General features: G+C 37.0%; 1 long non-coding RNA gene across 1 annotated transcript in view; it reads left to right on the top strand.

The window, feature by feature from the left end:
- The first annotated feature begins 9,690 nt into the window (after positions 1 to 9,690).
- The window catches only part of LOC306667382, a 66,145-nt gene continuing 61,037 nt past the window's right edge, over positions 9,691 to 14,798 (top strand). The window contains exon 1 of the long non-coding RNA XR_013765518.1: positions 9,691 to 9,795. This is a non-coding gene — a long non-coding RNA (uncharacterized lncRNA). The remainder of the gene's footprint in view (positions 9,796 to 14,798) is intronic.

A 14,798-nucleotide genomic window follows, 5' to 3' on the forward strand; every position in this document is an offset into this window, starting at 1 on the left:
AGAGAAGCCCAGGGGAGCTTCCTCAGCCTCTGCAGACTGTGATTTCTTTATCCACAGAACAGAGGGAAGTGTGAATGTGTCAAGATACGTGTCAAGGCTTGCACTAGGGCTTGTGCATGAGGTGCCAGCTCTGGTCCCTGCAGGAGGTTGGTGCCTAGCTAAGGACCATCCTTCTCCATCCTTCATGCTTCACCACCTTACAGCCTAGAGTCCTCATTCTGCACCATTGAGGGAAGACCCACTGTAGGTCCCACAGCCCTGAGTTTGAAGATGAGGTCTTCCTTTTCATGATAACCTTTGGACAAATTATCTAATTAGCCTGCTTTCTATTTTTAATAATTCAATATCACAGACTGAGATAAAGAAAATAGATTTATTTTGGCTCATGGTTCTGAGGTCAAGTGTCTATATCCAGCAATGGTGTTCTTGCTATCAGCGTCCCAGGGAATTGTATAGCAAGATACAGGGAACATGTGTGTGCATGCATACCTGTGCTCTGGTCTCCCTCTTCTTATAAAACCAAGAGGATTCAATCATGGAGGAGGGGGTCCATTCTAATGAACTTATCTAATCCTAATCACCTCCCTAAGGCTCTGCCTCTAAACACCACAGTTGGATGAAGTTTCCACCTTCTTAATAAAATACTTCATGATGGGGAATAAACTTCAACATGAGTTTTGGAAGGGTCAGAGCATATTCAAACCAAAATTTTCTAAATTCACCTTTCTAAAACCTCAATGTCCTCTGTAAAAAGACAAAAATACTTATTGTGTTGTTTGGAGGACATGAAAAATACTGTGAAACGTTTAATATGTTCCTAGCACATCATATGTGCTCAATTCATGGGAACTATTTATTTTATATATATTATAAACATAAATGAATATGTACAATAACATGTCTTCTAACTAGACCTCAAAACAAGACTACCTGAAATATACGGAAGTTTTACTTTTTAATTTCTAGAACTATCGTATGCTAAATGCTCTTGGGAATTCTACATCTATTTTTCTAGAAATGAATTTGGAGGTCTAATGGTTGGTAGAGAAAGACATTTTTTTTTTATTCTTATGTTCTCTTCTCACAAAGTGAGAAATTGATCATCAGCAACTTTAGTTTAAAAGAGTGCTAAACATAAAGTGTAAACATATTTATCTTTGCATAATATGTTTATGAAAACATAAACCTGAAGCATATTTATAAAGCATATTTAATTACTTATTTATCCTGGGATTTTACAACTATGTGTAATGAAAAATGTCCTAGGCTGGGGTTCGGCGCCCTTCTGAGAAGGACCAGATGGTAAATATTTGAGGCTTTGCAAGGCCATCTTGTCTCTGTTGCAACTGCTCCTCTCTGCCATTTTAGTGTAAAAGCAGCTGTAAATAATACAGAAAGGATAAGTTGGCTACAGATCAGTAGACCTTTACTTACAAAAACAGTGACAGGCCTGCTTGGGCCTGTGGCTGCCCTTTGCCAGCTCCCACCCCAGACTGTGTGGCTCAGCTTCTTACCAGCCATGTGGCACAGGCATATTCTGTTCTCTCTCTATCTTGTGTTCCTCATTTTCAAGGAAGGGTCGGTCTGAAAGTTTTAAAATAGATGTATATAAATTTACCTAGCATAATGCTGGGTAAGAACAAATGGAGCTTATCCTGATCTTTTATGCCTGGGGACCAAGATCCATGCTTCTACTCATGTTTAATTCTGGAGCGGGGAAGGCTCTTTGCATCTCCTCTGTTGGTCGTGACAGGGTGCTGTGTTGAGAATGATCTGATTTGGTGGGGAGGTTGATGTCTATTCCTGGATTAATAGTGTTTTCTTTTTGCCAGTTATAACTTCAGTTTTTCAATCATTTTCTCTTGACTTCTTCAGTCCATCTTTCTTTTTCTTTCATGTACTCCTTGCTTTCTCTCATAATGAAAAGGGAATTATATTTATGTTACTGGGATGGGCAGGAGACCTTAGTATGACTATGTCTTTGTAGTTTGTAGGTTTTAAAACATAATTTTAATTTGATGCTTAAGGAAAATGTACATTCCTATGGATTAGTGTTTTCTTTTAAAACAGGATAAAACTGTTTCTAGATGTTTGTATATATGTATAAGAGATTGTCAAACTTATTTTAGGAAAACCTCTTATTTTCCTCTTGTCCCTAGAATTACCATGAAATGGTTAATTCCCAGCTTTCCTGGTGGGATGCAGATGAGATTGCAGCTTTGCCGCTCCATTCTCTATATCTTCCCGTGCTGCCTCCTTCCTGGGGTAGACACCATTCCTGCAGAGGGGACAGTCTTACAGAAGCTTTGTGTGCATGCAAGTGTTCCACAAAGATTCCTTTCCTGTGTCTGTAAGGTTGAGGGTGGTCCATAAGAAAGCCATGGTCCATGGCTTTCTGCTACCAACTGCAGCATGAAGGGTTTCCCAAGACCACCCTGAAGTTCAAATATTTGCTAGAAGGACTCAGAACTCTCTGAAAATTGTTACTTTCATGTTTATCATTTAATACGGTAAAAGGTGAGAGACAGTAAAAATAGCTAAAGGGAGAGAAGTGGGGGGCAGAGCCAAAATAATTCCAAACACAGAGCTTCCAGTTGTCTTCTTGGTGGAAGAAGGGACAGGGTTAACTCCTGCTGGTTGTAAGCCGTGACAATACTGGTGGGTTTTGTTTTAGTCAGCTTTGTGTTGCTGTGACCAAAAGGCCCAACAAGAACAATTTAGAGGGCGAAAAGTTTCTTTGGTGCTCACAGTTTCAGAGGTTTCAGTTCATAGGCAGCCGACTCCTTTGCTCTGTGCCAGAGGTGACACAGAACATCAAGGTGGAGGGCATGGCAAAGGAAAACAGTTCAGGGCATGACAATCAGAAAGCAGAGAGAGACTAAACTCTGCTAACCAGGGACATAATATAAACCCTCAAAGCACACCCCAAAGACCCATACCCTATCTGCCTATAGTTACCAGCCAGTTAATCTCTGTCAGTGAATCAATGAACACAGATTAAGTTAAGGCACTCATGACCCAATCATGTCACCTCTAAATCTTCTTGCATTGTTTCACACATGAGCTTTTGGGGAACACCTCATATCTAAACCATAACAGGTGCTGATCACTAAAGAAGCTCACCTAAGCCTTGCTTTCCAGAAAGTATTGGGATGCCATCACATATTCTTGACTGCACACATATCTGATTTTAAGTCTCCAGTCCCTCCAGGAGCGGAATAGACACTGCATGACCCAAAGCTCCATCTTAAATCACATTATTCAACAGTCCAGTGACCCAAATCCCCAGACTCAACTGAACTTCCTGGTTGGAAATACTAAGTATGTGTTATCACACATCATTGCTAGGAGGGCTTAGAGGATATTTGGATGATCCCCCTAAACTTTTTTCCCAAGTGTCACTTCCCTTGACTGATTTTAACTTGTTTGCCTTTACTGTATATACAATACCATAGCATAACAACATTTAGAAGAATTCTGTGAATTCAGCTGGAAAAGGGAGTGGAGGGTAGGAGGAAGTTCCACACTCAGAGGAAAACAGAAATACTTATGAAGGTCATACAATGAGACGCAGACCACCCAAAATACTGATGCATAATCAGAAGTTTAAACAACGTCCTCCTCTCTTATGCCTTGACACATACTAACAAGCCACCAGTAATATTAAATACATGTTAATAAGAACTTCCAAAATTTGAATGCAAAGAGAAAAACTAGGAATAATAATAATATAGGGCATACTATCCCAAACCTTCAAATAATATAAGAAACGACCACATACACATAATTAGGATACCATAAACAGAAAAAAAAAAAAAAAAAGAGTAAGAGCAGAGGAAACACTTGAAAAAGTTATCACCAAGAACTTTTTAGAATTCATGTCAGACAACAAACTACAGATCCAAGAACCTATACATATTCAAATTGTAGAAAATCAAAACCAAAAAGAAATTTTGAAAGAAGCCAGGAAAAGTATACATGTTACCTATAAAGGAACAAATATAAGAATTATAACAGATTTATCATAAGACACTGTGAGTAAGAAGGAAGTGGAATAAAGTCTTCAAAGTGTTGAGAAAAGAAAACAGATTCAACCTAGAATGTATAATCTGTGAAATTATAGCCAGCCATTTCTCAAGAGTGAAGCATAAATACTTTCTTAGACAAACACAAATAAGAATATTAATTGTACATTGACCTGCTTTTGAGGAATTTAAAAATAAATTATTTAGGCCTAAGAAAAATGATACAGGTCAGGAACTCAGGTATGCATAAAAAACAAAGGGCATCAGAAGAATAAATAATAGTAAGACATGTTATTTGAATTTTTCTATGCTGAATTGATCTAAAAGATAATAGTAAGAATGTTGGAAGTTTGTAGCATGTGGACAAGTCACATGAATAACAGTAGTTTCACAAGGAATGGGAGGGAGAAATAAGTAACATTTTGCTTGAGATAACTCTGTTACTCATGAAGTAATAATAATATTTGAAGAATTTATATTAAAAAATTTACATTGTAAAACCTCAGGCAACTACTATAAACACTCAATAAAATTGTAAATGATATGTGACACAATGTACTCAAATACAATGTTCAGTTACATTAAGAGACTGCAGAAAAGAGGAGAAAAGAAGATATGAACCAGTTCAAAAAATAGAAAATTGTGGGGTCTCTCAACAATGTCTTGTGTGGATGAGAAAAGGGTTAACTGCCGGAGGATAATGTTGACTGTAAATCAATCAGTTACCCATAAACTTATCTAATCAATAAACACACAAGAGCCAATACTTCTTTAAAATGAGAGGGGGTGTAATGGGTCTGGCCATACCTCTAACAACATGGAGTAGCCCAACTCTCTTTTATTTATAGACACAGGGGCCTGGAATGGGAGGAGCTTCTTCTGTGATGAACAGGATAGGGTGGAGTTAAGGGAGCCATTTTCTCAGGGAAACTAGACAGGGAATCACTCCCACACAGCACCACATACTTCCATGGCTTCTAGTTCCTGGAAGTTAGGCCTCTGTGGCCCAGGGCTCAACCTCATCTGATTCTGCTAGATAAGGATGGCTTCACACACAAGATCATTAAAAAGATGGTAGATTTTTTTCCCCCTCAATAATCATCTTAAAGATGAATGGTCTAAATATACCAATTTAGTTAGAGTGCAGGGCTAGGGTTGTAGCTCAGTGGTAGAGTGCTTGTGTGTGAGGCAATGGGTTTGATCCTCAGCACCACAATAAAAATAAAAAATAAAATAAAGAAATTGTGTCCATCTACAACTAAAAATAGATATAAAAAAGTTAGAGTGGATTAAAAAAAGAGAGAGAAAGAGAACCAAACATTTACTGCCTATGAGAAACCAATCTAAAGACTCCAATAGGTTAAAAGCAAAGAGGTGCAGGGACAGTTTTCCTAGGATAACCTAATTAAAAGGAAGCTGGAGAACCTATACCAGGTTCATACCAAGCAGACTTCAGGACAAGGATGAGATCCTGCAATATGTATAATCGGAAAAATGAGAGACTACATTCCATTTATATATGATCTATCAACATGTATAAGTGCATTCTACTGTATTGTACAACTAATTAGAACTGATAAAATAAAAAAAATTAAAAAAGGAGACAGTGCATAATGATCAAGAAGCCAATAATATGAGAAAACAGTGTCAAACATGTATGCACCTAATAACAGAGCATCAAACACAAGGAAAAATTCGGCATAATGAAAACAAGAAGTGGGCAGATCCACTCTTATAGTCTGAGACTCCAGCTTTCATCAGTGGATATATCAGGTGAGCAGAAAGTAAGAACACTATATCAAAGTGATTTAGTGTTCACAAAGAGATACACTTGAAATTGGAAAGAAAAGAGGGGAAAATGTGTCATAAAATTCCTACCCAAAGAAGTTTGGACTTAATTATCTTAGAGAAATTAAACTTGAATGCAAAGAAAAACAGTTAGTGAAAACCAGGCATAATTTTAACTAGAATTTGACAAGCACAGTGCTATATGGTGCAATATTTTAACATATCTTTCACATTAGTTGATGAATCCATTGGACAAATTTAGGGAATGTCAGTAATGAGCTTAAGTTTGAAATAACTGGTCCAACAACTCAACTACAGAATTAATTAAAAATAAAACAATCCCCCTTAGAACATTTTCAAAATTGGTCACAATCTTGGCCACAAAATGAATTCCAATAAAGAACAATAATAATTAATTATAAATATTTAAAAATATATCAGTTCCAATAGAGTGGTGATTTAAAAAAACAGGAGACTAATCTTAAGTACAAGAAAGGAAAGAAATAATGGTGAAACAGTTAATAAAATAGAAAGTAAAAGATAAAAGAACTGGCTATGGTTTGGATATGGTTTGAGTGTGTCTGTGAAAGTTTCTTGTGTTGGGAGATTGGTTCCCAGTACTGTTGTGAGGTAAAGGAAAATTTGTTTACCCAACCTCAAATATTTTGTTATAGCAATAAAGACTAAGATAGAATCCAAGAAACACAAAACAGTTATTAGAAAATGATAAAATGCCTAACTTTTTGATAATATTGATAAAGAAAATAATAAGGTAAAAATAACATTAGGAATGAAAACTGGACATGTAAAGATAAATGAGGAATTAAAAAATTATCAGAGAACATGAGGAATCATTTTATGCAAATAAGCCAAAAACTTCAAACAAAATTGAAAATTTCTTAGAATAAATATAACTTAACTGGAACAAACTCAAGTTTAAAATATTAGGCCAAGATTGTTAGAGCTTAGCTCTATCAATAATTCAAGGAAAAGTTAACACATTTCTTATATACTGTTACAGAATATAGAATAGTAAGAAAAATCATCAAGATCATTTATGTTGACTAGAATAGTCTCAGTATAAAATTAGACAAAGACATTGTGTAAAAGAAGAATTATTGGTACATCTTATTCACTCATTCATTTAATCAAAATAAATTGTGTGCCTACCTGGTAGCTCCAGGTTGAAGAAGTTGAAGATATATCAAGGAGCACAGTAGATGAAGAACCCTACCCATGTGGAGCTGACTTTGTAGCAGAGAGAAATGGTGTAGCAAAATCAACACAAGCAAGTTGGTATTATGGGGTATTGGATTGTTATGGTTTGGACATGAGGTGTCCCCCAAAAGCTCATGCATGAGACAATGTAATACTTTTCAGAAGTGAAATTATTAGATTATGAAAGGTATAAGCTAATCCACTGATATGAATTAACTGGGAAGTAACCTTAGGCAGATAGGTTGTGGCTGGAGGAGGTAGGTAACTGTGGGTGTGACTTTGGAAATTTTGTTTTGTCCTGGTGAATGGAGCTCTCTCTCTGCTTCCTGTTGCCACATCCTTAGCTGTTTCCTTCCACCATGCCCTTCTACCATGATGTCTTGCCTCACCTCTGTCTGGCACAGAGCTATGGAGTTGGTCATCTATGGACTGAGACCTTTTTAGGTTACAACAATGAAAAATTTGACTAAAATATAGATGATTAATGCAATGAAAAAATTAGAGCAGGTCACAGGAGTCTTGGATATGCTGTTGACACAAAGAGACGTGACTTTGTATTTTAAAATAAGCTAGCTGGGGAAAGTTTTGTTGGAAAAAGAATTTTGTGATATGTGGCTTGAAGGAGGTGAAGTTTGGTAAGACTTGCCTCTATGAGAAGGGAATGATCATTACAGAGGTTCTTGAGTTGGATACTACCTGGTGTGGATTAGGAATAGCATACTCTGGGGTATGCTGAGTGTCTGCAGCAGAGTGAATGAGAGAGAGAGCAGATGATCCCATGGGGGCTTCTCGGCACGATAGGGACTAGAAAAGTCATCTGTGTGGGATGACTTCCGTTTCTTGCACTTGAGTCAGGCTAATATGCTCTGACTTTTATTTATTAAGGTTAATGTGCTGAGAATTTGCAACAGTGCTAATACAAGTTAGGAGGCTCTGAGTGTAGTACAGGTAAGGTAGGATGTTTGCTTGGAGAACAAAGCTCTGAGGGTAGCTCTGAAGGTGGTGAGAAGGGGTTGGATTTTGGATCATTTTTAACTTAGATTTTACCAGATGTACTGATGCCAAGTGAGAGAAAGACAGCTCAGGAGGACTCTGAATTTCTCAGTTTAAGCATTCAGAAATTGCCACATGAAATGAAAACAAGGAATGTTGTTGGGGTAAACAGTATGCAGGGGTCCAGATGATAAGTGAGAGCTCTGTTTTCATCATTTCAAAATTGCAATCTGTGAGATGTCCTCTCGAGGATGTTTTTTGGGCTGCTGGGTGGACATGTTAGGAATTCTGCAGGTAATATGTGCCAGAGTTATAACCAGGGAATCATAACTTTATGGATGGTTTTGAAAGTTTAATCTAATGAGATTATCTAGGGAAAAGTATAGATAGAGTATAAGAGAACTATGGATGGATACCTCGGTACTCTAGGATGAAGAGATCAGAAAGGAAAGAGTCACCCACCAGGAGAGGTAGAACAGAAGTGGTCTGGGAAGCAGGAGTTAAGCTAAGAATGATTGAATTCCTAAAAACAACAAAAAGTGTTTCCAAGGATGGAGTGGCCAAATGAGTCAAATATCCTAATGGACGAAGTAATTATAAAGGTAGAAATTTGATCTTGGGATTGGCAGAATGGAGATTACTGATTACTTTGACCAGCATGGCATTTATGAATGTAAATGTAAAACAAATAAGCGTAAGTAAATCAAAGCCAGGAATGCCCAGCACACATCATGGGTAAGTGGGATTAATCCTAGGAAGAAAGGGGTGAGAATGAAAGCCGTGAATCTTTTTGCCATCCACCTGCCTCCCGTCATGAAAAACTGAATGTCCAACATGTCAGGAGACTCTTGGCCCAGAGCGGTGCCATGTTTGGTGTGCTATATTAGTCCAGATCCCTGCAGAAAAGTTCTCCCATCCCTATTTTCTATCAGATAAAATCTAAGCTCTTAACATTATGGTACATGCTCTCCATTTTTTACCCTCTTCTTCCTTAGGCTCATCCCTTCATACTCTTCTGACCCTATATTCACCCTATGAATTATGTAGAGTTCTTGGACCAGGCTCCCTAATTTTGACCTTCACGTCTTTTGATATGCTTGTGACTTCGACATTTGTTGTTCAATGGATCACCAATTCTCCATGCTTCTAGACCCCTTGACGTTAAGCAGGATGACCATAGAACATTTCTGGACAGTGGGCTTGAGCAGAAGTAATGTGTTTCACTTCATTGCTGAAATATTTAAGAGCTAGTACATAACCCTATGCCTCTGATCCCCTCCCACAGAGACCTGGAAGCACATGTTGGAAGGGGCAATCCAGGAATGAAGCCATCTAGATTATTAAATTGCCATATGGAGAAGGTCTGAACTTAAAAATTGCCAGACTCCTGTCTGAATCTACCATGGTGTTATGGGTGAGATATGAGGTGAACTCTGACAGTACGTGTGTGAGACAATGAACATTCTTCAATGTTCAGAGGTGAAATGAGTAGGTTATAAGAGCTGTAACCTAATAGGTGGATTAATTTACTGATATGGATTAATTGGGTGGTAAATGTAGGCAGGTACGGTGAGACTGGAAGAAGTAGGTTACTGGGCGTGTGCCTTTGGGTTTTACATTTTGTTCTCTATGAGTGAAGCAGTTCTTTCTTCTTCCCGGTTGCCATGTCCTGAGCTACTTTCCTTTGCCATGCCCTTCTGCCTCATTGTTCTTCCTGACCTTAGACCCAGAATTATGGAGTCAGCCAACTGTGGACTGAACTTCTGAAACTGTGAGCCCAAATAAACTTTTCTTCCAAGTTGTACTTTTTGGATCTTTTGGTCACAGCAACACAAAGAAGACTAAAACATGATGAGAAACAAATCTTTTTTTTTTTTTTTTTTTTTTTATTAATTCACTGGTATTCTAGGCCTGAACATGTTGACAGTTGCAACAGTGTTCTATATGCCTGTACTTAATCTGCACTCAAAGTGTGCCAGGGTGCTCACCGGCTCTGGGCATGTACAGGTGAATAAGGTTCACTGTCTCTAGCTCTGTTCATGTTTTCTGTACCAGTGGGATAGCTAGTTACCTCTCATAACCTGGCCATAGAGTGAATATGTCTATACTACATATCTTTAATATAATATATTATAAAATAAATTGGTTTTACCCTGATGAGATAGTGAATTTATCAATATAATTTTCTGTGTTTAAAAATTTTCTCTACTAAATAGTACTTGTAACCTAGCAAACTACATTTATTTTATGAATGGGAGTTTCCATTCTCGTGTGTGTATGTGTGTGTGTGTGTGTTGTGGTTATCTGTGGATTTCAATTGTGGCGAGTAATTCCTTCTTCCCCTTCATTAATCAAGACCGACAGAAGTTAGCATGATTCAGTTCTAATTCACTCCCCCCACTTTTTTACTGTTACTACTACCTCAGTTTGTTTCGAAGCATATTTATTATATACCAGTTAAATGGAAGGGAAGATATTAATGGTTTGACCTTACAAATGGTGAATGAAACTGAGCCTCTGGTTTTAAGATACTTATTTAGAACATCAGGAGAGTGGAAAGATCCCAGGTAATAACCTCATGCTTGAGTTTTGTAGTTAAATACTTATTCAGACATACTGTGTCTGGATTTGCAGATTACTAAAGACTTGCTTGTTTTGTGTTCTGTGTCCTTTCTCAGATGATATATCTATCCTTTCATCCCAAGTATAGTTGAGAGATGAAAGTTAATAATTCTGCTTAATTTTTTATTATAAAGCAAACACAGTCATAGATGCTGTGAGTTCTTATGGCCCATCTGAAGACTCTGCAATCACATTCAATCCATGTTTCTTTCCAGAAGTAAATGAATCTCCTGGGAGTTTCTGGGTGATGGCAATGTTCTTATTTCTTTACCTGCTTGGTGGTTTCTCAGGCATTTGTTTACAAAATTCATCAAACCATATATTTATGCTTTACTGAGTTACCTCTGTCATATTTAAAATGTCAAAGTTAAATAAAATATATAAATGTGGTTTTAATTTCTTATTACAAAATTAATGTATTTGAGGATGTTTAAGAAATAGTGATGCACTAAAAGAAGAAAATAAAAGACCACTTATAATCCCACCATTTACCTAACACCAGCTGCATCTTATATTTTTGCAGGCTTCATTTTATTCACTCAGTCTCAGACACAGAGAGGTGAAGACAGCCACCCACCTCCAACCACACCACCTCCCACTTGCAGGATTTTTAAATTAAGAAGTTAATATTGGTTCAATAATAATAGCTAAACTATAGACCTCTTCAGATTTCACCTGTTTCTCCACTGTGTCCCATCTAGGACACCGCATTGAATTTAGTTGTCAAGTGTCTTTCTCAGGGTGAACAGCTCAGACCAGTGCATTCTGTTTGTCTCCATTTAAGAAAGGAGTGACCCACATTCCAGGAACCCTATTAGTCCTGAGTAACCTGGGATAGCTTGTCACTTTACCCCCAATCTTCTACTGTGGTGACAGATTTTTAGTCTTTCTTGGTTTTTCATGATCTTGACACTGTGGAGGAGGTCAAGTATGTTGTAGAATGCAGATGAATCTGGAACATTCTACAAAATACCTGACACTTGGGATGTAGCTCATTGTTAAACACCTTTGGCTTCAATTTCCAGACCCCACCCCCAAATTGAATTCTCTCTGTCTTCAATTTTAATTTTTTTAGTTGTAGATGGACACGATAACTTTATTTATTTATTTATTTTTATGTGGTACTGAGGATCAAACCCAGTGCCTCACATGTGCTAGGCAACTAGCTCTACCACTGAGTTACAACCTCAGGCTCTGTTTTTTGACTTTTGCTAGTTTGATTGTCATGTGCCTCATGATGACATTTTGGATTGAATCTTTTAGGAACCATTGAGCTTCCTGGTATTTTCCAAGACCTGGGAATTTTTCAGTTATTATTTCATTAAATGTGTTTTCTGTGCCTTTTTCCATCTCTTTTCCCTGTGGAAGATCCATAATGTGAATATTTGTTGGTCTAATGGCGTATCCTATAAGTCCTGGGATGTTGACTTTCTTAATTCTCCTTTTTTTCTTACATCTTTTCCTCTCTGACTTTCTTACTTCAAAAATATGTCTAAATTTCAGAAATTATTTTGTCTTCCTAAACTTCACATGAAAACTTCATGTGATTGTTGTCCTCTTTCTGTTCTCTGCTTATTGGAGCCACTATAATCAGCCCTCACACCAGGCTAGGGAATTAAGCAACTTCCTAAGAGGATGGAGGGGTTTCAAGGAATTTGTGGACATATATTCAGTCCACCCAGTAACTGATAAATATTTGGGGGCAGATAATTTGAAGTTACAAAAATGTCTCGTGTCTCCTTAAATTTCACCTACTAACTAAAGGGTCATCAGACGCTGGCTTGAAGGATTATTACTGTGGAAGTCTAATGGTGATTATCTCCCTCCTTCAGTACTTCTGTGTTTATTAATTGAAATTCCTCTGGTTGAAAGACTTGTCCCTTCACTCCTTCTTATTTATTCATGTCAGTTAGGTTGAGTTCTGTGTCTTTGACATATTCTCATCCTTATTTATTTTTTGTCCTTTACTTCATTTCTTGCACAGCAAGACTCTCCAAACTCATATTGTCTTTTCCTTCCCCAGCCCTAGAGAGTGCCATTTCCATATTTAGCATTGACACCTGATCCATGTATGGGAAAACAGTACTTAAATTGGGACTGTATGTGCTGATTGCTACAGAGCAGTTATTTCTTCTGGGCCCTCTCAGTGGACATAGCTAGAAAACATATGTATGCATGTTAACACACACACACACACACACACACACACACACACAACTGCATTTATTTTGGTATTGGTCTGTTTTATATTAAAATAAACATGAGTTCATACTGATTCCTCTAACTATAATTAAAACCACAGGGTTTGTTCTATGCTTTCCCCTCTCTCTGACAATGAGAAACCTGGCTCTGATTTTCTACTTTATATTTAATAATTTGTTCAACCATAATACTATCCTTTTAATATAATGCTGGTTTTAATTTTCTGATATTTTATTGAGGATTTTTTGCATCTCTCTTTATAAAGGATATTGATCTGTAGTATTCTTAAATGCTTTTTTTCTCCAAAAATGAGTTGGAAACTGTTCCCTCCTCTCTAATTTTCTGGAAAAATTTATATGTTGGACTGGTCATATTTCTTACCAATGAAACCATCCTGGAATTGAATTTTCCTCTATGAAATATTTTTAATTACAAATTTAATTTATTTAATAGATAAGAGAATATTTAGTTTGAATATTCACTCTAGTGAATTTTGGCAGTTTGTATCTTTTAAGGAATGGGCTCATAGCCTTGTTAATCTTATTACCTTATTTCCTCTTTCATGTCTTTGGGGTCTGCAGTGGGACCCCTATTTTATTCTTGAAATGATAATTTGTATCGTCTCTTTTGTTCTTGGTTAGTCTTGTTAAAGATTTGTCAATTTTATTGATTTTTTAAAAGAATCAGCTTTTTGTTTAATTGACTTTTTTTCTTGTTCTTTGGTTTTTAATTTCACTGATTTCTGCTCTAATATTTATTTTTCCCTTTCTTCTGCTTGCTTTGGGTTTAACTTGCTCTTCTTTCTCTACTTTCATAAGGTAGATGTTAGATGTTCATTTCCTTCCCCTGCCCCATAATGTAAGTACTTTAATGCTATCAATTTTCCTCTAAGTATTGCTTTGGCTGCATCCTACATGACTTAAAAAAAAAAAAAAACCCAAAATGAGTTCATATCTTTTGAAAGATAATCATTTAACTATACTATATACCATGAACACATTTCACACATATAGTCCTCTATAATATTCTTTTCATTAGCTAGTATTTTATAAAAATTAGACATGAAACAAGAGTGCACATTTCAACACATAAGCAAATATTGTGTAAATGATTATTTGTTACAAATTGTGGGAGAGTGAAGATAGAGATTAGTAAATCACACCTGTGGGTATGTTCCTCAAGTAGATCAAAGTTGAATGGTGTGACTGTGATGACACATGGATATCTAAAAGACATGTAATGGGGGTGGTGATGCAGGAACAAGGCTAGTCCCTGCCATTAGGGCTAGAGGTTCTCATTTCAGGGTGGTGCATACAGCCCTTATTTAGAGAAAGGGCAATATAGTTATTGCTATGGTATGGTGGAAAGGCAGTGAAGCTAGAACCAGGAGGTCAGCAGTAGTCTACTTATGGAAAGTGTATTCTCTTGGTTTCTGAAATCATCCAGCAGTAGCTGGGTTTATAGGACAGAAGGGGGCTGAAAAGAAGTGGATTTGACAGAAAAAATATTGTCTCCCACCAGTGAGACAAATGGGAGTCCCATTTCAGAGTCACATCAAGTTTTGGCAACAATTGGGATTCTTGAACTTGTTCTAAAACACCTGCGGCAATAAATGAATTGGGAAAGGTGGCAGGATTGAAGGTCATTAACTTAGTGGTAGACCAAGCTTTCCCAAAGTATCCAATTTTTAGTCCAAAATAGCAACACTGAAATGTAGATCAGATAAGATCTTGGCTGAATATCCAATATTCTCTTTGTTTACAGTTAGGTTGGCTCAATAAGAGACTAGGATATAAAGGGAGGGAGTTGGAAGATGTGAGACTGTTTTCTATAAGAGGCTTCCAGAAATGATAAGAATGAAGAATGAACACTGAAGACCAAAGATAAGGATTACAAGATCTCTGAGATCCTAGAACTATAGCTACTTAGTCCACTTAGTTATGGGGTGGA

Source organism: Sciurus vulgaris (assembly GCF_902686455.1).
Source record: "Sciurus vulgaris genome assembly, chromosome: 8".
NCBI classification, from domain to species: domain Eukaryota; kingdom Metazoa; phylum Chordata; class Mammalia; order Rodentia; family Sciuridae; genus Sciurus; species Sciurus vulgaris.